Below are 20,332 nucleotides of genomic sequence, written 5' to 3'. Positions count from 1 at the left end.
AGAATCCTTTAAACTATGAAACAACTTTATTTGGGTTGTTTTGGCATCTCAAGAGACTTTCTCTGTGGTTGTATTATAAAATAGGTCCTCATGTTTTTATTGTACACTGTCTTGTTGGGCCTTATGAAACAAGAATTTATTTGCTCCATTTAGTTGCTGGGTGATGGGGGTCTTTTAAAAACCATTTACATGTCTTTTGGTATAGTATTAATTCACATTAATACTTTACCCCATTACTCTTCACAAATGTAATTTTGAAAGCAATTTTTATTAAAACTTCTTATAACACATAAACTCAAGATAATTGAACTGAAGGCTTATTTACCCAAAATTACCCATGAGAGTGCTATTTCATGGATTTTAAAAGCAGGACAATTTTTTGGAACTGGTCCCTGATGATGAACATTTGAAGATGATTTTTGATCTCTAGGAAAAAATATTTGTTCCCATACAGGTGAAATCAATTCCCTTATGAGTGGATACTGATGGTGATTTAAGGAAACTAATTTTTACAAATTAAAAAGAACATTTTTTTTCAAATCTTATAACCAGCCTTGAGAGACAGTGGATTCTCGACACCAGCGATGAGATATGGCCCAGGAACTGCAAACTTGCAGCGAACTGCGGAGTGCTCCTCTGCTGGGTACCATCAGTGTTTGAGTTCCATTGCTCCACTCTAGCTGCAGAGTACCTTCAGGTATCATTCATGGAACCATACCCGTATGGTTTATTATGGTCCAGAACACCTTTGATCAGAGTAACATGTTAGGTGGAACCAAGTGTGCACAGGAAGTGTGCTGCCTAGCAAGGAAGCTGAGAAGGCAATTACCAGCAGTATAATTCAGAGGATGCTGGAAGGGATTCTGCCTAAAGATTAAGGTCCCACAGAAATAGCCCCATAACAGGCACTCAACAAATATTTACTTGATGAAAGGAAAAATAAATGAAGGAATCGGCATAAAGCCATCTTGCAGACAAAACTAGAAAAGTACCATGTAGACGTCCCTCTTGATTTATCTCCCTCACTCCTAGCTGGGTCTGCTTGTATATTAATGCTAATTAATGCTACAGCAGTGACAATTGTCTTTAAAGAACATCTATACCAGGACTCAGAGAATATGCTTACCCCCTTTCCCAGAGGTAAAAATGATTGTGTGGCATCAGGTCTTTTTTGTCTGGCCCACAACCCCAGCGTGGTCCTTGCTGGTTAGTGTTGCCCCTTTTACCTCCGCTTGGCCCCAGCTAGGTTCTTGCCATCTCCTTCCATATGCCCATTAACTCCTGCAAGTGCTTCCAAGGGGAGATCTTCAAGGACCTGCTGGTGACCTGTACACCCACCTCAAGATCACAGATTCTGCCACCAGCTTCTATACTAAAAGGAGGTTACAGCCAGGGGGAACTTTGCCTTTACCACTAAAGATTATAACATGGAAGTGCGCTTTGAGAGCAAGGGAGCAGGACAGATACCTGACCAACTCATGACCCTTAGTCATGAAGCATGGAGTGGAGGCAAAAAATTATGAAGTGATCACAAAAGTTGAGAAGCTCAAACATTTAGAGGCAGAGGTATAACACATAGAGAAATTTCAGAGTCTATTGTTAATGATTTCGCCTATGTCAAAAAGCCAGAGAAGAAGATACACGATACCAATGGGTCAACACTCGGGGCCTGTACTTCAGTAGTGTCTTTTCAATGTTCTGCCTCATTGGACTAGCCACTTGGAAGGCCTTATTTTACCTTCATTGCTCTTTCAAAGGCAAGAAGTTGACTGAGTAATAAGGCCTACTCTCCACACACTGCCCCCCCACCCCCGCTTCTATTCCAGCCAGTAGAACATCACTGGGAGGTGCCTGGCCCACCAACAGCACCATCAAGGCCTGTTGGGACTTACCAGAACTGATTTCTCTTGGTGTGGGAGGACATGGGTTACCTGCTACCTACACCCAATAAGTCGATGAGGGACTTCTTTTTAACTTGATAAAATTTGGACTGGTTTTGCAACAATACGACTGTCATTAGACTCACCTATGACAAAAAATAAGGGTTACTTAGGTAATGCTGGAGCCAGCATCTGTACTGAGTTTCCTCATGTGGTCTGGCCGAATCATGTTTTCTTTTTTTCTCCCACCTGCTCCCTGGCTTGGGCTTCCCCTGTAGTTTCTTTTCCAGGGTTTGTGTGACCATGGAGAACTTGTTTCACTCAGACTGCCCTCTTTGGATTTCTGCATGGAAACATCCTTAGCTTTATCTTAACCCTCAGCTGAAAAGTTTCAGTAGCTTCTGGTGGTATCTTTTCACAATTTTATGTCTCTTAAAAGAGTGACGGATGTAACACCTCATAGAAGTGAGCTTTGAACTACGGATAGCTCTTCAAGGAAAATTCTGTTTTAGAGAAATTAAAATATTTTTGCTCAAGTGCTTGAACTTTTTTCTTTTTGGGTATTTATGTATATTTAGTTCTATGCAATTTTCTTACATGTGTAGACTCATGTGATGACCACCGCAAAATGCAGAACAGTTTCATCACTCAGATCCCTTGTGCTCCCCTTTTATAGCCACAACCACCTGCCTTCCTTGCCCCCAAACCTTGACCTCTAGCAACCACTAATTTGTCCTCTCTCTAATTTTGTCATTTCAAAACTGTTGTATAAATGGAACCATGTAGTATGTAACCCTTTGAGATTAACTTTTTTCACTCAGCATAATGCCCTTGGAACCCATCCAAGTTGCTGCATATGTCAATAGTTTGTTCCTTTTTATTGCTCAGCAGCGTGTCCTGGTATGGATGTGCCACAGGTTGCTTGACCATCCACCCACTGAAGGACACTGGGGTCGTTTTCAGTTTTTGGCCATTACTAATAAAACTGCTATGAACATTCAAAAAAAATTGTGAACAGTGATAGCATCTTCAGAAGTACATGAAATCAGGTCTTTGAATTATAAAAACTAAAACATGATTCTCTTCTGTTGTACCACACCGGCAGAATTGCTATCTTATGGAGAGACCCATCCCTAGTGTGTCTAAGTAATTGCTGCCCCCAGATGTATTAGTCAGAGAGGCCCCTCAGTTGTACTACTCAGGGGCAGTGTTTATAGACAGAACCATGTAGGGAGGCACCCTGTAGTTTGTAATGCAGAGCCCCCATGTTTGTTTACTCAGCATCTATACTTGCATTGTTGCTCTCCAAAGTCTTAGCGTTTAAAAGGGCTTGGTATAATGTTTTCAGATCTTGATCTCATATTAATCAGATTTGCAAAAATGTTGCTGTAATGAATGCATTATTTTGATTTTCTCCTTGTTTTTGTTTTTTTGTTTGTTTGTTTGTTTTGGTTTGTGGGACTGGAACTCAGGAAGAAGAAGAATCCCAAGAGGCGCCTAGATGCCTCCAGCTGGAAGAGAAGACGACATCAGGTAGAGCACATTCTGTGCGATGCATTTTTCCCTGGGCTGCTTTTGCTGACTGCAGGGCTCACAGCTTTCAGATTGCAACAGAAAATCTGTATGTTCCACATGATTGGAAACATGACTACAAATGTCACTTGTGATGTATTCCAGGCACGACATCTGGACAATCTGATCATGGTGTAGAAAATAGCTTCTTCTCTCCTTCTTTTTCTTTTATTGATTACTGTTTTTGATGAATGAATACTTGCAGTGAAGTACATGATAATAATGATGAAGAAATTTCAAATCAGTAATACTAAAATAAGTAGCATAGTTATTCACTAAAATGTTTATGATTATCTTGGAAAATGTTACTTAGATGCATTTGCTAGGTTTTTTTTTATGTTTGTATATAGTTCAATGTGCAGCTTTGCCAAGGATATTTACCACATAATAGGACTTTGTATGTGATAATATGGAAAGAAACAAATGATGAGAAATTCATAATTTAGTTTCTGACTATCATCAGTACTGATAATGAGATGCAATCGTGATAAAAATAAACATTAGTTGAATGGACCTAAAAGAAATAAAAGCTAAATCTTAATACTGCCAACTTCTATTTACCAATGTTTTTTTTTTGTTTGGTGTTTTACATGATTAAAGGTTAGAAGAGGGCTCCAGATGTGTTTGCTGCTGGTAGAGGCTCATGTTCTTGTAATTAAATGGAAATCAGGGAGCAGAATTAAGAAAATGGAAATGATAATGAAGAGAACATGCCAAGTGAAGGGAAAGATGGTACCTTCCTCTGGTATAGATGGAGGAGAGAGAATCAGCAATTAACCAGCTCAGTCATCTCCCTCCACATGCCTCCTGGTGTCTACCCCCACCAATGACAAAAATTGCGTTAGCATAGTGCCTCCTTCTAGGACATTCTCCCCTCACAGATCCTTGTGTGACTGGCTCCCTGCATCAATCAGGTCTCAGCTGAAAGATTCAGTGCCCTAGGCCACCTTATCATTCCTCCAAATCACTCTTCATCTCATTGCCCATTTTAATTTTTTCATAATTCCTGTTATGATCCAAAATAATCTTTATGTTATTTGGTTTATCTACTTAATGTCCCCTAGAGAGTAAGAGCTTACCTATGTTTTTTAAAAATAAAAGACCTTATTTATTTATTTTTTAGAGAGAGGGGAAGGGAGGGAGACAGGGAGAGAAACATCCTTGTGAGAGGAACATTAATTGGTTGCCTCTTACACATGCCCTATTTGGGGGCTGAACCTGAAACCTAGGCATGAGCTCTGACTGGGAATTGAACTGGCAACCTTTCGCTCTGCAGAATGATACACAACCAACTGAGCCACACTAGTCAGGGCTCATCTGCTTGTTTAATGGTATTCCAGCATGCTGGACAGTACCTGGCACATAGTAATCAGTCACTAAATTCTTAGTGAAGCCCTCATGTCTACGATGTGAGAGGCATTCTTTTTGCCTGTAATGGAGATGCAGATGGGGTGGGCTTGATGTGAGCCAACTCCATGCCTATTTTGGATTTCTGGGGTATAAAAGAGAATACGACATGATTCTTGACCTCTGGGAAACCACATCTAAGAGGTAGATGAAGTTAGCACATGAGAAATAACTTTAAAAGGTTGACCCAATTAAAGCATTACTGGAAGCACTGAGGAAGGGGCAAATACAGTTGCACTGGGGGAGTAGCATCTAAGAAGTCCCCTGGAGTTACATTTGCAAAAGTGTTCTTGGACCAAATTTTGGAGTTTGAAGGCAGGTATTGGAGAGCAGAGTTAGAGTTTGCTGTTATAGCCCTGAAAACTGTCCCGAGTGCCCCTTTTTGCACACTTACTGCTGATCTTTAGTTCCTCAGCTAGAGAAGAAGGCTGGAGTGACGGCCAGTACTGGCTCAGTGCAAATGGGCCAACCAAGTGACTTTGTTTCTCAGCTGCTGTTATAAGCGATATTATTTTCATTCTTGGCATAGTGTCCACTATATACAGAGGACATTTGTTCACATCCAGAGCCTTGATCACTCCATGTGTTGTGTAGGGGCCACTACTCATGGAGACTTTTCTAAGACCAGTTGATTCCAGTGGGTTCTACTTCGACATCTCAGGGTCAGAAATCAGAGACTCCAGTTTCACAGGCCTGATGGTTCCTAGGTCATTAGAGCCTCAGCATGCTTTACTAGAAATCTAGTGTAGGGCTAAAGATTTCCCTCAGCTAATACATGCAGAGTCAGTGATCTCCATGGAACATCATCCCACAGAACAGGAGGAACATGGTTGAGTTAGAAATTTATAATCCTAGTTTCTTTGTGACCAGATTATATAGTTTTTAGATTTTGGATTACAAATAAATGGACCATTTCCCTGTTTTCTTAAAAAAAGAAAAACACCTAATAATTCCATTCTCTAACTAGAATTTCATGCAGAAAATGCAATGTTTCTCACTGTTTCCTAAAAAATACTTGTGCCCACTGACTTTGGGGCTTGCTGTAGAGCCCTTCTTCTTTCCTCAGGATTTACTCCAGATGTGTGTTTTTATAATGTGGCTTTATGGGACTATGTCCCCAGTCTTAGTCCATTCAATGCAAATCTACTTACTTAGCCATTATTCGAAATCCTGTTTGGTATAACTTGTGTCTGCTAGGTTATTTGAAAAGTATGAACATATAACACATTGACTCAGAAGTGTTTACTGAATGTCTACTATATGCTACGTTCTGTGCTGGGAACTGTGCAATGTTTAGAGTGGTAAATAGAACAGACACAACTTCATGCTTCCTGGAGCTTATGGGAAAGTGAGAAATGCAGCCATCATACATATAAAAAATGTGAATTAGAGAGAAATTGTAGCCTTTAAACAAGTAAAATGTAAGTTACAGATAAGGCAGGTTTCACAGAGCTTGTAGTGAAATAGGGCCAATAAAACATGGACACAGAAAGGTAGGATACAGTACAGGTTAAAAGAAAGATAGGAGGGGGATGGGAGTGCTAAAGAGGTGGGAAAAATTGCATTTGGGGGGGGTCTAGGAAGTTATCCGAGAAATTGCGTCATGAGCTGACTTTTGAAGGATAGATATGAAATCCATTTGTGAAAGGAGACACATTAGCCAGGGTATTTATAAAGTGAAAACCAAATACATGGTTTTTCACTCATAGGTATACAAAGTGATACCTATTTGGAGTGCCACCCATTTTTTGTTGGTGACTTAATCCTAAGGCATCTGTCACTTTATGTTGAGGTATATAATTTACACCTGTAGGGCCCGCCCAGGGGATAATAACAGGTTGATTAGGAGGAATGCATTAAACTTCACCACCCTCATTACCTGTTTTTTTCCTCTGATAATTCAGTGTCTATGCATATTTGAGGTTTTTTTTTTCTTTTTTGTAAGTGGCCTGTCTGTAATAGGCAGAAGCCTAATGCTTACTCAGAATCAGATGGTAATTGTTCTTGACTTCATGGACATATTAACTGAGTGGATAGGGTAGTCCATTTATAATAAGTCCTTTTTAATATGATGCCATGTGGGTTGCCATCAGCTCGTGCTCCATCTCTGCAAGACCAGTGCAGGGCAGCTTCAGTAGAGAGAAGAAGTGTACCTTTGCTTCCAGCCTGCCCTCTTAGTGCCCTGCCCCTCCTCAGTGGAATTCCCTCCTCAGTACTTCTGGTCCCCAGTTTCTCTCCATCAGAAGGACATGCAATCAGCACATGTTAATTAACACCACTGTGTTGCCTCTTCTTCAGCCTATTGGTATTTTAAGTTGTAAATCTACCTATGGAATGGAAAAATTTGGTAGCTGCTAAAGGGATCTGAAACATCAGCAAACAGGTAAAGAAGGTGGAGCAGGGGCATGTCTGGCTACAATCAGAGTGCATGGTTAGCCTCTTTCTTGACCTGAACCTAGCAAGGCCCTGAGTCATGGGGACAGTCAACGAAGTTCCCATCAGACTGTGTGTTTCTAAGAACCTGTGTCTGTTCACATGATGTCATATCCTTTACCAAAAGGTGGTATTTTAAAGATGCAGTGCATCTGTAAAAATAAAGAAATGGATTAAAAACTGAACCTGGGCTATGCATGAGGTAGAGGAACAATGAGGTAATGGATCCATGAAAAATGGTGATGCGAGTGGAGGTACCGCAGAAGAAAGATGTCCATGCTTCAGGCTTCCTTTGATGTGACCATGATGTTGTTTGTATAATAGAGAAAAAGCAAAGACACTTTACTAATAGTTACAAGGGAGAGGTTATGATTCTAAACAGAGAGAACAGTATATAAGTAAGAAGGCATGATTTGGAGCCTGTTACTATAACCCTCTGAGGATAACCCAGTTATTAGAAGCAGCTGACATGTTCTTGTGTGGGTTTATGCCTGATTTTTCAGTTACTGCTGTATCGAAGTGGTAAGACTGTCTGGTCCTCCTGGCTCCTGTCCCCACCTCCTCTCTGGTCTTTCTTTCCACAGGTAGTCAGTCTCCCTTTCTTTTTTGCCTTTCCATGGAATGTGTTCCTTTTCCAGACTCTTCTACGGTTGCTCTGGTTTTTGTTTTAGAGGAGAAGTTTTATTATGAGTCTTCATTGGATTTCTTTCTATTCAACTGAAAGGCCCTTGGAACAAACATACATACATACAACAGCTTATGAAACCATCACATCGAATAAGATTAAAATTGAACATTCTTTCTTAGTACAGAAACTCAGGTTTATAGACCACATAAAGTAACTACAGATGTTGTCTTTACCATTCTTATTTGTAGCCAAATGAGTGGAAATGTCATACCAACTTCCCAGGGAGAGATGGGGATGAGCAACCTTTCAGAGGTGTCACATCATGTCTTAACTTGTTCATGTATTCCCTTGCAGGCAGGAAGACCAATGAATGGGCCCGTTATGCTTTCTGGAGAAAATTCTTTTTAAAAATGAATTGTGCCTTTTCTGGTGCCTTTTTTTTAAAAAGTAAAACATATTTTTAAAGTGTTGGTTGGCTCTTGCCATTTTTCTTGCCCATGCATTGTTTTAGAAGCAGGTCAAGTATTTTTGAATGCTGAAACATCCTTAAATGTGTTGAAAATTCAAGATTTTACAGAACCCTTATTATCTTTTGGGTTGCACTCAACTTGTGCGGTCAAGACTTTAAGATTGGCCCTGGCTGGTGTGGCTCAGTGGGTTGAGTGCCGGCCTGTGAACCAAAAGGTCACCATTTTGATTCCCAGTCAGGGCACATGCCTGGCTTGTGGGCCAGGTCCCCAGTGGGGAGCATGTGAGAGGCAACCGCACATTATTGATATTTCTCTCCCTCTCTTTTTCCCTCCCTTCCCCTCTCTCTAAAAATAAATAAATAAAATCTTTTTAAAAAGACTCCAGTATTGCGCCATTTTGATCAAAAGAGGGGAGAATCCTATAAGTTGAAGCCTTTTTGTGACAGTGAAGGAGTTTCATTAGAACATTCTCTTTCTGCTAAAGGTCACCTGGGGCTGAGCCAGGCCCTGCACACTCTCAGGGTTGGCTGTTTGTGTCTTCTGCATTTAGTCAAGTTTTCATTTCCTGTGGCTTGCAGGTTTCTCAAGTGTGAAGTAATGAACCTCAAACAGTTAAAATTCTTCAACTAAAAATGGATTCAGTGAGGAAAAATATATGTATTTTTGTAACCTTTATGCGGAAGTGAGACCAGGGTTGCCATGAGCAACATGGCGTTACTATGTGTGAGGCCAGCTGTGGGCACTCAGAGGTCAGACTTTCTGGCCCGGAGCCTTGGGAGGTGACCAAATGAGACCCATTCTCTGATATCTCAGATAAAGTGTCTGCTTTTACTTTCATATCACACAGAAAAGTCAAAATGAGGTTTCCGGCCCAAACAGCTATATTTTAGTCACACCCTGCTCTGCTTGTGCATAAAAGTTATCTGCTTTACTGATTTTTCTGAGGGTCTAGCCAAAGAATGAATAGAAAACTGTTCAGGTAGGAGAGTTAGAAAACAGAAGGGTGGTATACTTCCTTTTTCCTAAAGTATTTTCTTCCCATTTTTTTCCCTTAACCTTGGAACAGACAGTCTGAGGGTTCCGGGAGGTCTTCTACCAGAGACAACGGGAGACAACGTCACTAGGTTGTAGATGGCTTTCAGCTAAGACCTGATCACTCAATTCCTGTGTGGGATGTTCGGTCTGCAGGGCACACATCCCCACCTCCTGCTGGGCCTTTGCTCTTGGGAAGGCTTTTCCTGACCACCTTCCGCAGAACTGCAACCTTGCCATCATTTCCTAACTCCTTGGCCGCCTTGCTTGTTGTCTGCAAACCACTTCTCACTCTCTGACACTTCATCTCCTTCACTTGCTCTTTGGTGTCTTCCCTTCCAGAACATAAGCTCCATGAAGGCTCCATGATGTTTAAACCTTCTATGTGCTGCCGCTGTTGCTGCTGCTGCTGCTTACAGAATGAATGCCTAGTACAGAGCCTGACTTATGGGCCACTCAATCAGTGTTTGTTGGATGAAAAATTAATGCTTGCTCTTTCCTATTAAACTCTTGCTGAAGCACTTAGATTGATCAGAAACTGAACACAGAGTGTCTCCTATTTGTTTTTCCCTCAGTTCCTAGCACAATGCCTGAAATGTGGAAGAACTCAAAATAAATGGTTGTTTCAATAAAGTATACATGCACGGACAAATGATTGAGTCTGGTTTACAACACAGCTTTTGATATGAAAACTGCTATTTAATTGAGGGAGGATTTAATAAACATGAAGTGAAGCATGCTAATCCACAGGGTAGTTGAAGATGTGATGACATGTTTTTGCTCTCAAGGTACCAAGTGTACTTCCTTTAACTTGAGTTTTTCTTCTTTCCAGTCCCTTAACAGTAGAACAGTCTGAGGTTTTCCTGGGAGGCCTTTTATTATAGAAAATGCTAGTGGGGTTATAGATGACTTTCAGCAGAGTTCTGACCCTTAAATCCCTTTATGGGACTTAGCTCTTATAATTTTATTTCAGTTGAAGGAATTTTACTATTTTGTCTCAACTTCAAATGATGCCGATTGGGGGTTTGCTATCACATGCATTCTTCCCAAGGAAGGAAGGCAGCAACATACTTGCTGTAAGAGGTTTACCAAAGGAACACAGACCTTGAAGGTAATATATTCCTTATCCCAAGAATAAGACACCACTGGGCAGGAGGCCATGGTGCTATATTCATCAAGAGCAAGATGTTTTCAGAATTTAGTTAAGATCCTTCGTTATCGGCTTGAGTAGGAAAAAAGTCTTTTTTTTTTTTTTGCCTAGATTTTCTTCACCTGTGAAATTAGTGAACTTGCCATAAAATCTAAAGAGACGTTTCTCTGGTGACGGGGACGGGAGGACATGGCGGGTGAAGGTGTTGTCTGTTGTAAGCAGGAGAAGGAACAAGGTCATGCTCCTGGACTGAGGTGAGGAGAGGCTTCCTGGCCTGCCCGTTACAGATGGAGCAGCGTGCTCCCAGCTCACTTTATGTTGCATTGAGACAGTGTCAGACTAATGAAATTTGCTTTTCACATTCTCAGCATTTCCCAGGCAAAATCTATGAAGTGATATTACCACCTCCTGCTCTGAACCACAGCATACATTCTCCTCGGAGTCTCCAGAGATCAGACTCTGCTTTTTCTCCCATTTCCACGGGCAGAGAGCTAATCGTTTCCAGATTTCTTTTTATTATGGAAATTCAACAGGCCACTTATTGTTCATAAATGGGAAGACACAAATGTGAATAAAAATGAGGGTTTGGTTTAGCCTTCTGTGTTCAGGTATACTTGATGCATTGCTGATCCACTGCACTTGTGCCTTGAAGAGGAGCGGAAATGAACCTGCACGGCAAATGTTTGGTTTTGATATTGTGCCCACACACCCCATGAGACACCTCAGTAGTTTTATCACCTACTATTCTCTATCCAATCCTATGTCTCCTTAGCACAGTGAAGATGGAGGTATGGAATTTTCTAGAAGTTTCTCTAGGTCATAATGTGAATCAGTTACCAGGAATGACATTTTCAGTGTGGTAATACTTGGAGCAGAATTACCTAATTTCTATGCTATTTCACTTTATTTTCTTGTTTATTTGTTTAAAAGTTGTTACTGGGCCTTTATAAGAATGCCTTAGTGGATGCCTTGGTGGGTGTTGCTCAGGTGCTTGGAGTGTCATACTGTAAACCGAAAGATTGTGAGTTTGGTTCCTGATCAGGGCACATGCCTAGGTTGTGGGTTTGGTCCCTGGTTGGGATGCATACAAGAGGCAACTGATCCGTGTTTCTCTCTCAAATCGATGTTTCTCTCTCTCATTTTCTCCCTTCCTCTCTCTCTCAAATCAGCAAGCATGTCTTCAGGTAAGGATAAAAAAAAAAAAAGAATCCCTTAGGGTAGAAAGAATTGGGAAGGTGACATTAATATACAAAGCAGCAAGGATTAAATAAAGTAGCACATATATTAAACTGCTCAAACTGTAAAGTGATGGTCTTTAACTGTTTTCATCCTGGAGGCATCTCTCTACCCGCTTCTCACTTCCTTTCCCTGCACGTGAATAAAAAGGCGGAACTTGTGCTGCAAGCTATGTGTTCAGATACCCAACCAACTCTGCCCTTGGAGCATACTTGTCCTCTCATTTGCAGTATATGGGGAGTGGAAATCGCCATCTAGAAATTCCAGGTGATTATTGTCACAGATGCTCTTAGGGGAGAGAATGTGAAGTTTTAAATCTCAAAGATTGTTTCCATTGTTGTTGTTGTTGCCATTTACCCATGTTTTCCTGCAAGCATTTAAATGAAGTGGCACTTTTGGTCCTAGGGTTTTCTGAAGTCAGCTTCTTTATTTTCCTGCTCACCCCACAATTCAGTTTAACTTGACTTGGTGGCAACCATACCTTACTACACACTTAAACATTTCCTGATGGATCCATCAGCCACTGCTCCAGATTCTGTACATGGGAGGGGCACAGGGTTAAGCAATATGGTTGAGAAGACAGTAAGGGATTTGTCCTAGGGTTGCTTTTCAATCTTTCAACACTTCACATAATATTGAAAAAATATCATTGTCTGTATCAAAGATAAGGGAGGCAGGACTGATGGCCCTGGGGGGCACGGTGCGAACAACACTCAGTGCCCCACCCCTGCTGGTTCCCTGCCTTTCACGTCAGTGCACACTGGCCTTACTTCCGGCACCCCCAGGTCTCTGCTTGAGGCATTTTCTTCCAGAAGCTGTTCTAATGCCTCTGAAGAATAGCCCTCAAAGTAATCACTGATGGAACTGGCTGATGAAATACCCTGCTCACTGGCCTCCCAGGCAGAACAGCTGCGGAGCACATTCTGCACAGGCTCTTGGAGTTGCCCCAACATGGCGAAGCCCCAGTCACCCACAGACGTAGCTGGCCGGACAGAGCCTGTCTCATTGCTCTCTCCCTTCCTGGTGTTCCTTCACCTCCACATACTGGGTTGGCCAAAAAGGTTTGTTTGGGGTTTTTTTTCCATTAAGATGGCTCTAGTGGTGCTTAGTTGTCTTTAACTTCATTCAAAACAATTTTGTTAGATTGTATCGTGACAGCTGTCAGATCAACATGCATTTTTAAAAAAATATCAAAAGTGGTGAATTTTTATGTAGCCATTTTAATATTGAAAATGGAAGAAATTATGCAACATTTTCAGCATATTATTTATACTTTATCATTTCAAGAAAGGTAAAAATGCAACTGACATGCAAAAAAAATTTGTGCAGTGTATGGAGAAGGTATTGTGACTAGTTGATGTGTCAGAAGTGGTTTGTGAAGTTTCGTGCTCGAGATTTCTCACTGGACAACGCTCTATGGTCAGGTAGACCAGTTGAAGTTGAGACATTAATTGAGAACAATCAATGTTACACCATGTGGGAGATAGCCAACATACTCAAAGTATCCAAATCAATAAAGTTATTGGTGAAAATGAAAAATGTGTCTTTCATTTTACAGAACAAACAAAACCTTTTGGCCAACCCAATAAATTGCTTCTGGGGGAACCCAAACTAAGAGGGACCCTTGGTGCATTCACTGCATTGAACACATTGTAACATATTTAAAAGCATCAATAATCCTGACAGAGATCTAAAAAAACCCCTAAATGCAGAATAGCTACTTTGATTATTACTATATTACCTGGTGAAAATGATGGCATTCTTAAGTTTCCTAAAATTCTCTGACCTTTTCTGAATGTCTTCTGTGTTCTATCCTTACATGTCCACTGGAGACATTCAATGTAGGAAGGAATGGGTTGTTTCTCTCTGGAAGTTAACAATCACACAAAACATTTGTTTAGATACTGCCACATTTTGGCTCCATTGGAGCATGCTTGATTTCGGTGTAAGAGTGGATTTGCATAACAAAGTCATTTACTCTTAAGTTCCAAACATGGGCCTGAAAGTTCAGCTTCATTTCTGACTTGATTTGTGTGAACCTGAGTATTCATCTGTTCTGTTTTGAGCCTCATTTTTAAAACAGCTTAGAAAAGAACACCTCAAGTTCCTTATTTTCAGCACAGAGAAAGAATAAGAGAAAGAGGCAATAAAAGGCAATAGTAAAATGTTAATGAAGACCAGCCTCTAACAAGTTGTGGCTGAGGGCTGATATGCAATCTACATTCCACACAAATATTTAAATAGGGTGAGTAATTCTGAAAACCTGAAAGGTGATTTTAACTGCTTATGACTAAGGTTGCAAACAGGGCAAACTAAGCTTGTAGATATGTTTTGTTTGGTCTGCAATTCTTAAAATTTAAAAAATTGTTTGTCAATGTTCAAAAACTGGAAAAGTTCTTGTAAAAAATATAGGTTCCAATTTCTCTTGAGAAATTGTAAGAACCGGCTAACCCACACCTGCATTCCTAAATGGTTAAAAAAAAAATCAGCTGCTGTTGCATTTGCTTGAGGTTCCTTCCCATCCTGCCTGTGGTCTGCAGAGCAGATAAGATTGTGTGGGGGCCATTGCTATGGAAACAGGCAAGGAAATGCTAACATCAAGCTGGAGAGCACTACCTCAGCTAGTGATCTTTACACAATTCCCCAAAGCTCCTGCAGTTACCTTTTCTTCTGTGTAAGAGGCTAATACTGTACTACTCAGAGGCTTCTCATTTCAGTAATGGAGGATGACAAGCATTTCACAACTAGTAAGGGTACCCCTAGGAAACAGAATCACTTAATGGATGGGTATGGCTAAATAGCTAGAAGTATAGTTCCAGCTGGCACCTTGGTGACATAGGACACTGAGGTCTCCAGAAAAGCTACAGGGCCACAAACTTTTCCTCTGAGCCTTCTCCAATCATAGGAACTGAGAGGGCTATAGCAAAGGCCTTCTGTTTCTGCTTTTGCTCAGCAAGACTGATACAAAATTCCCTTTGTGAGCACATTCCCATCTGGCTGTGTGCCTGGCATCCTCTAGATGGGTGTCAATCAAGCACAGCTCTAGTATGTGTAATCATCACAGAAAATTTCAGCTTTTCTATCCAAGGAGCAACTGACAAAAGGGACAAATTGCTTTTGGCTTTTTCTGAGCCATAATAGCAGAACAGACCAAGGACCCAAAAAGTCAGGGTATGTTTTGCAAAGGCCCGATTCTAGTAGTTGGCCATAATTGTAAATACTGTGGCATCCATTCATTTGGTCACATGGTTAATTTGTTCATGTGTTCAGTAAGTGCCTATGGAACCTGTTCTCTATGCTGGGCACTGAGATAGGGCTTTAAGTCTCATCTTTTTGGTTTTTCATTTATCCAGAACCTGTTACTGCCCTCAACCCTAATAGCCATGTTTCCAGACTTTATGCTTTACCATTTTTTCTGTGCCTGAATTATTTTCATGGCTTCCCTGCCCTAAGTAGGTCCGCAGTATGTAATTCCATCCAACAATTTAAAAAGGCTTAAAGAAAATGAATAATTGCATCAGTTTAGATAACTACAACTTTCTCTGTTCTTTGCCACTTACAACCCATTAATTGTATATGAGTTAATCTGGTCCAGCTGCCATTTTTAATTTGTGCACATTCAGGGTCACCTTATCTGAATTGTTCTTTTCTAACAACTGAACATAAAACATCTGGTAACTAGGCTTGCCTGGTACTCTAACAATAACACTAGCTAACATTTATTAAGTACTTGCAATGCATTAGGCACCATGCTAAGTGCTTTACATGGATTTCTTCTTTAATCCTCTTGACAACCCTAAGAATAGGTAGTATGTGTCTCTACTTTGCAGATAAGGAAATGAAAGCTTAAAATGCTAATTTACCCAATGTAGTCCTGGTTGAGTCCACAGCCCTATACTCCTAGCCATTTTCAGCAAATCTACAAAAAATCCCCTACCATACTGAGAGGGTTGATTTCATCTCCATGAATTGAGCAAGTTTATCAGCAGGGATCTTAGATATGGTATTCTTTAGAAAGCCTAACCCTGCTGGTTTCCTTTAAGAAGTAAGTGCTGGGGTAGGTAGGGTGAGTTCTTGGAATTTGCCCTGGGCATATAAAGTTACACTTTGATTGAAATAAAGAATAGAAATGAGAGTCCTCATTTAAACAAACAAAAAAAAGATTTGGTGAGGCTGAGTATCTCTGTTTTAAATCTGTTTCACTCTGTTGGAACATTATGTTTAAATCTGGTAGAACCAAAGACAATAACAAATTTACCCCAAACGTGGCTCTTCTTTCCAATTGTACGATTTGTACAATTTTTGTTTATAGTGTCAACATCCATCTTGGCCTCAAGCTTCAAGGTCACGTTTGATTCCTTCTTTCTGCTTAACCTCCAAATCACTCTGAGTCTCTTTGCAGTATTTCTCATATCTGTTTCAGCTTTTTCAGTCCTGTTGTCACTCTCCAGTCTAGGTCATTATTTCCTCGCACCCAATCTACAGCTGAGCCTTGAAAAACATGGTCTGAACTGTGTGGGTCCACTTGTACACATATTTTTCCAATAAATACTGTAAATATATTTTCTTCTCCTAAAGATTGTATTAATAATGCTTTATCTAGCTTCCTTTATTATAAGAATATAGTATATAACACATAAACATATGAAATACGTGTTAATTCACTATTTATGTTATTGATAAGGCTTCTTTCTGGTCAACAGTAGGATGCTAGCACAGTTTTGGGTGAGTCAAAAGTTCTATGCAGATTTTCAACTGTGTAAGAGTTTGATGTCCCTAGTCCCTGCATTGTTCAAGGATGGAATATATTTTAATAGTCTCCTAACTAGTATTTCTGCATCCGGGCTTTACCTACTATTATACATCCTACAGCACACCACCATCCCTCCCAATGACTTATATAAGCTAATTTTGCAACCCAACCTAATCCTCTCTTAACATTTCTCTTATAAGATAAGGAAACTTCTTAGGGTCAGGATTATATCTGTGCATTTTTGTCTCCATCATGGCACTCCGCACAGTGCACAAAGAACAAAATCCTGATTAAATCTTTGTGAAATGAAGGAGTTAAATGTAACAAACTTGGAGAACTAAGCGTGAAGCACCATGTTGAATGATTTGAGCATCTGAGGATGAATAAAACATTGTCTCTGCTCTCAGGTAACTGATAATAAAATTGCATGTGTGTGCACACATGTGTTGTTACGGTTTGCAACTGGCACACCTGGGTAGGCTGTCTGAATGAAAACAAGATGCCCATTCACTTCTGGTTTTCTCCTGGCATCCTTGGCTCTGTGGTGTCCGCTGGAAAAGCCGAGTCTTGCCTGGTGTTACCATGACGTCTGAGCTTTGAGAGCTGTTTCCTTTCCTCCTAAGCCTAAGAGAGATTATTCCAGTGATATCTGAATAGCTTGAGTTAGCTGTGTACGAGCACAGAGGAAGTGGTTCCCTAGCAACAGGAGCCTCTGAAAGCCTCTTAGCGCTCAGTGCTTCTCCCAGCTTTGTGTTTTCTCTCTCCCAATATTGCGCGTCAGCAAAAGGCAGTGACTGCACCTGCTCTGAATTAGGGCTGGTCAGTTAAACTCACGTAGTTCAGTTTTACTAAGTCGGAGGACCCTGTTCCTCTTTCGGTTTAGCTTCTTCATGAGATCTGGGGCCTGTTTTGCTCCTGGTTAGATGATAATTACCTGAGATCACACTTCTGTTTTTGTTTTTCAGATTTTGACCAGAAATGGAAAATGCTGAGGCGCTCAAAGACAATTTTACTTGAGGTTTTTTTTTTAAAGAAAAACAATATTTTTTGCGCATTTTTCAAAAGAGCTAAATCTCTTCAGAAAAAGTTGAATAGACTTTTTTCTTCCTGAAGAGTTTATTTTTACCCCATTCTTTGTTTTTCCACAGAAACCAAACAGATTCTTCATTCCTTATATTGTCAACATCTCAGTCTACAGTTTCATACACAAAATGTCTGGGGAAACAATGAAATACCTTTTTACAGCATCACCTCAGTCTAGCAAAACAGCTTCTAGGGACCGTCCTCCTTAACTGGGGACACTGGTCCTGTTCCTGTTCCAGCCCCAGTGCCCTATTTTAGAGCGTAAATCTGTATAGTCCACAGCACACAGCTCTAGCCTGGGTTCAAAACTGCTGACTGGAAACACCTTGTTTCATCTTCAAATAATAATCTGCATGAGAACAACAATCTTATAGGAGATGGTTATCCATTTTTAGCTACCAATTGGCCAGTATTGATTGGTAGTGCTGAACTTCCTTCACTCAAGGCTGCTGCTGGTGCATGACAGCATGTGGCTAATTATGATTGAGCCTAACAGTTTCTAGAATTCTTGTCATCTATACCTTTTAAAATATTTTAGTTCACTTATTCATTTAACCAGCAAGTATTTGTAATTGAGTGTGTCCTCTGTGGAAGACATCATGTCGTGTCTTGTGGGAAAAACATGAATGACATAATCTGTAATCTTAGGGAAGTCTCACTTTAAAAGAGGTGGTAGATTTGTACCCACATAATTATCAAGCAGGATTGTAGCCTAAATGAAGATAATGATGCAATGGTAGATGTTCTCTTTAATCAGCTCTATCTAAGGGGGCAGCAGTGGAGGGTAGGGTGAACTCAGCTTTCTGAGCAATCCAGTAGAGTGAGTGTGAGGGAGGAAGACTGAGAAGTTTCATCTGTTCTATGGGTAAACAGAAGACTAGGTCTCCAAGACTATTCTTTTAGTTCTTTTTACTAACCTTCCGTTTATTAAAACAACAAAATGGAACAGCAGAATACCCTGTGTCATGATATTCTGTTTGCATCTAAATGGGCTATTTTTAGTCAATGCTAAGAGTTTGACATATGTGAGCCAGAGTGACATAAAACAGAAACCAGGAAGAGAATTTATCTGCGATCTGGGAAAAGTAAAAAAACAAATCCTAGCTAAGGGGACATTTCAATCACCATTGTTTATCTTAGTTTCCTCCCAGGCTTTATTTTCTCCTAGTAAATGAGAAAGGAAGAAAAATGCATCTCAGGAGACAAATCCTCAGGGAGCCAGGCTCTCCCTTTAATAGGCGTATCCCCCCACCAACTGAGGAGTCTACCCAGGGTAGTGTGCACTGTCACCACCATGGTCATGGTCAACCAGACAAATCGAGTTATAAATCAGTGGAGATGTGGGGAAGAAAGCGCCAACTGAAGTCAGACAGCCATAGCATGCTCTTTCTCAGGCTGCCTGAGACTAAAGGGGAATGGAAAAGTCATGTTAATGTGTCCAGGTAATGAATATTTGGGGATCATTTTAGACTCACTGAAATAGTCCACTGCCTTCTGCAGAGTAGACACCTATTACAGTTGATGAAGTGGAGAATATGAGACAGGCAATAAAGGAGCTTTTCTGTAGTCAAATAGGTGATTTCTATCCTAGGACACACAGGATAAAGTATAAAGAGAGACCTCTCCTGTCTGGCAAAGAAGAAGAAAGATATCTGCATTTTGTAAACACCATCCTACCAATGCCCACATGTGTACAGCATCCTTCATAATGCTTTTGCAATCATTTTATCAAATCTGTTATTAAAATATCTTGTCATAGGGTGGAACAGATAATAACTTTCACTTTACAAGTAAAGAAACTGAGTCATAGAGCAAGTAAGTGACTTGTTAAGGTCACATGGCAAATTGAAAACAAAACCAAGATGAGACCCTTACATTCACTGGCTCCTAGCGTAGAGGAAAACATCAGCCATTTGTAGTAATTTTGTCTGCCACTGTGCATGGTGCTGAGGGGCCTTAGCAGTGGCAGGTGGCATAAGTGGGAGAGATTGTGAGGTTCCAAGAAAGTCAAGCTCTGATTTGTTGTTTGGGAAATGTTCTTAGCTGTAAAATAGGATAAGAAGACCTATCTCTTAGCTAGGTGTAAAGATTAACACAATGTAATGTATGGAAAATGCACAGTGCCAAGTACACAGTACAGAATTAAATAAAAATTAAATATGAAGAGTGCTTGCAACATAGTGAGTATTCAATAGATGTTAGCCGTCAGCAGTACTGTTACTGCGTTGTTGTTGCAGATTCCTGGAGACACTGGCCTCCCTCCACACTCGGCCATCTCACGGCACTAACGGCTTGCGTGGACAGAGAGAGGGAATAAGATGTCACAGGGGGAGAGGACATGTCCTTCCTCCTTGCGCTTGATCTCTCCTCCTTGTTATTGGCACCATTAGGTCATTCCCAAATAAATAATATGATAATAGTTTTAAAAATCTTACAGTGAACAATTGTTGTTTTATGTCTTTGCCCAAAGGGACTTTAAATTGGCCCCTGGAATGATTGCCTGGCTGCGTGCGATGGCTGCTGAGGTTCTGTACTGAGTGAGGGTCCGTCATCCGAACCCAGACTGACTCGCCTTTGCATCAGTTCGTGAAGCCCAAGTACTGTGCTCAGTGCAGCACCTTGTATTTTCCCAATCCAGTGTTGGCTTGAATCATTCAGAAGTCTCATGTGGCAGAGGACCCCACACTC

General features: G+C 40.7%; 1 pseudogene; it reads left to right on the top strand.

Moving 5' to 3' along the window:
- The first annotated feature begins 584 nt into the window (after nucleotides 1–584).
- LOC114491432 lies at nucleotides 585–1,788 on the top strand (annotated as a pseudogene).
- The last annotated feature ends 18,544 nt before the right edge of the window (nucleotides 1,789–20,332 follow it).

This window comes from Phyllostomus discolor, chromosome 1 (assembly GCF_004126475.2).
Source record: "Phyllostomus discolor isolate MPI-MPIP mPhyDis1 chromosome 1, mPhyDis1.pri.v3, whole genome shotgun sequence".
Taxonomy (NCBI): domain Eukaryota; kingdom Metazoa; phylum Chordata; class Mammalia; order Chiroptera; family Phyllostomidae; genus Phyllostomus; species Phyllostomus discolor.
The sequence above is the reverse complement of the archived record's forward strand: the minus strand, read 5'-3'. Positions and strand labels throughout refer to the sequence as shown.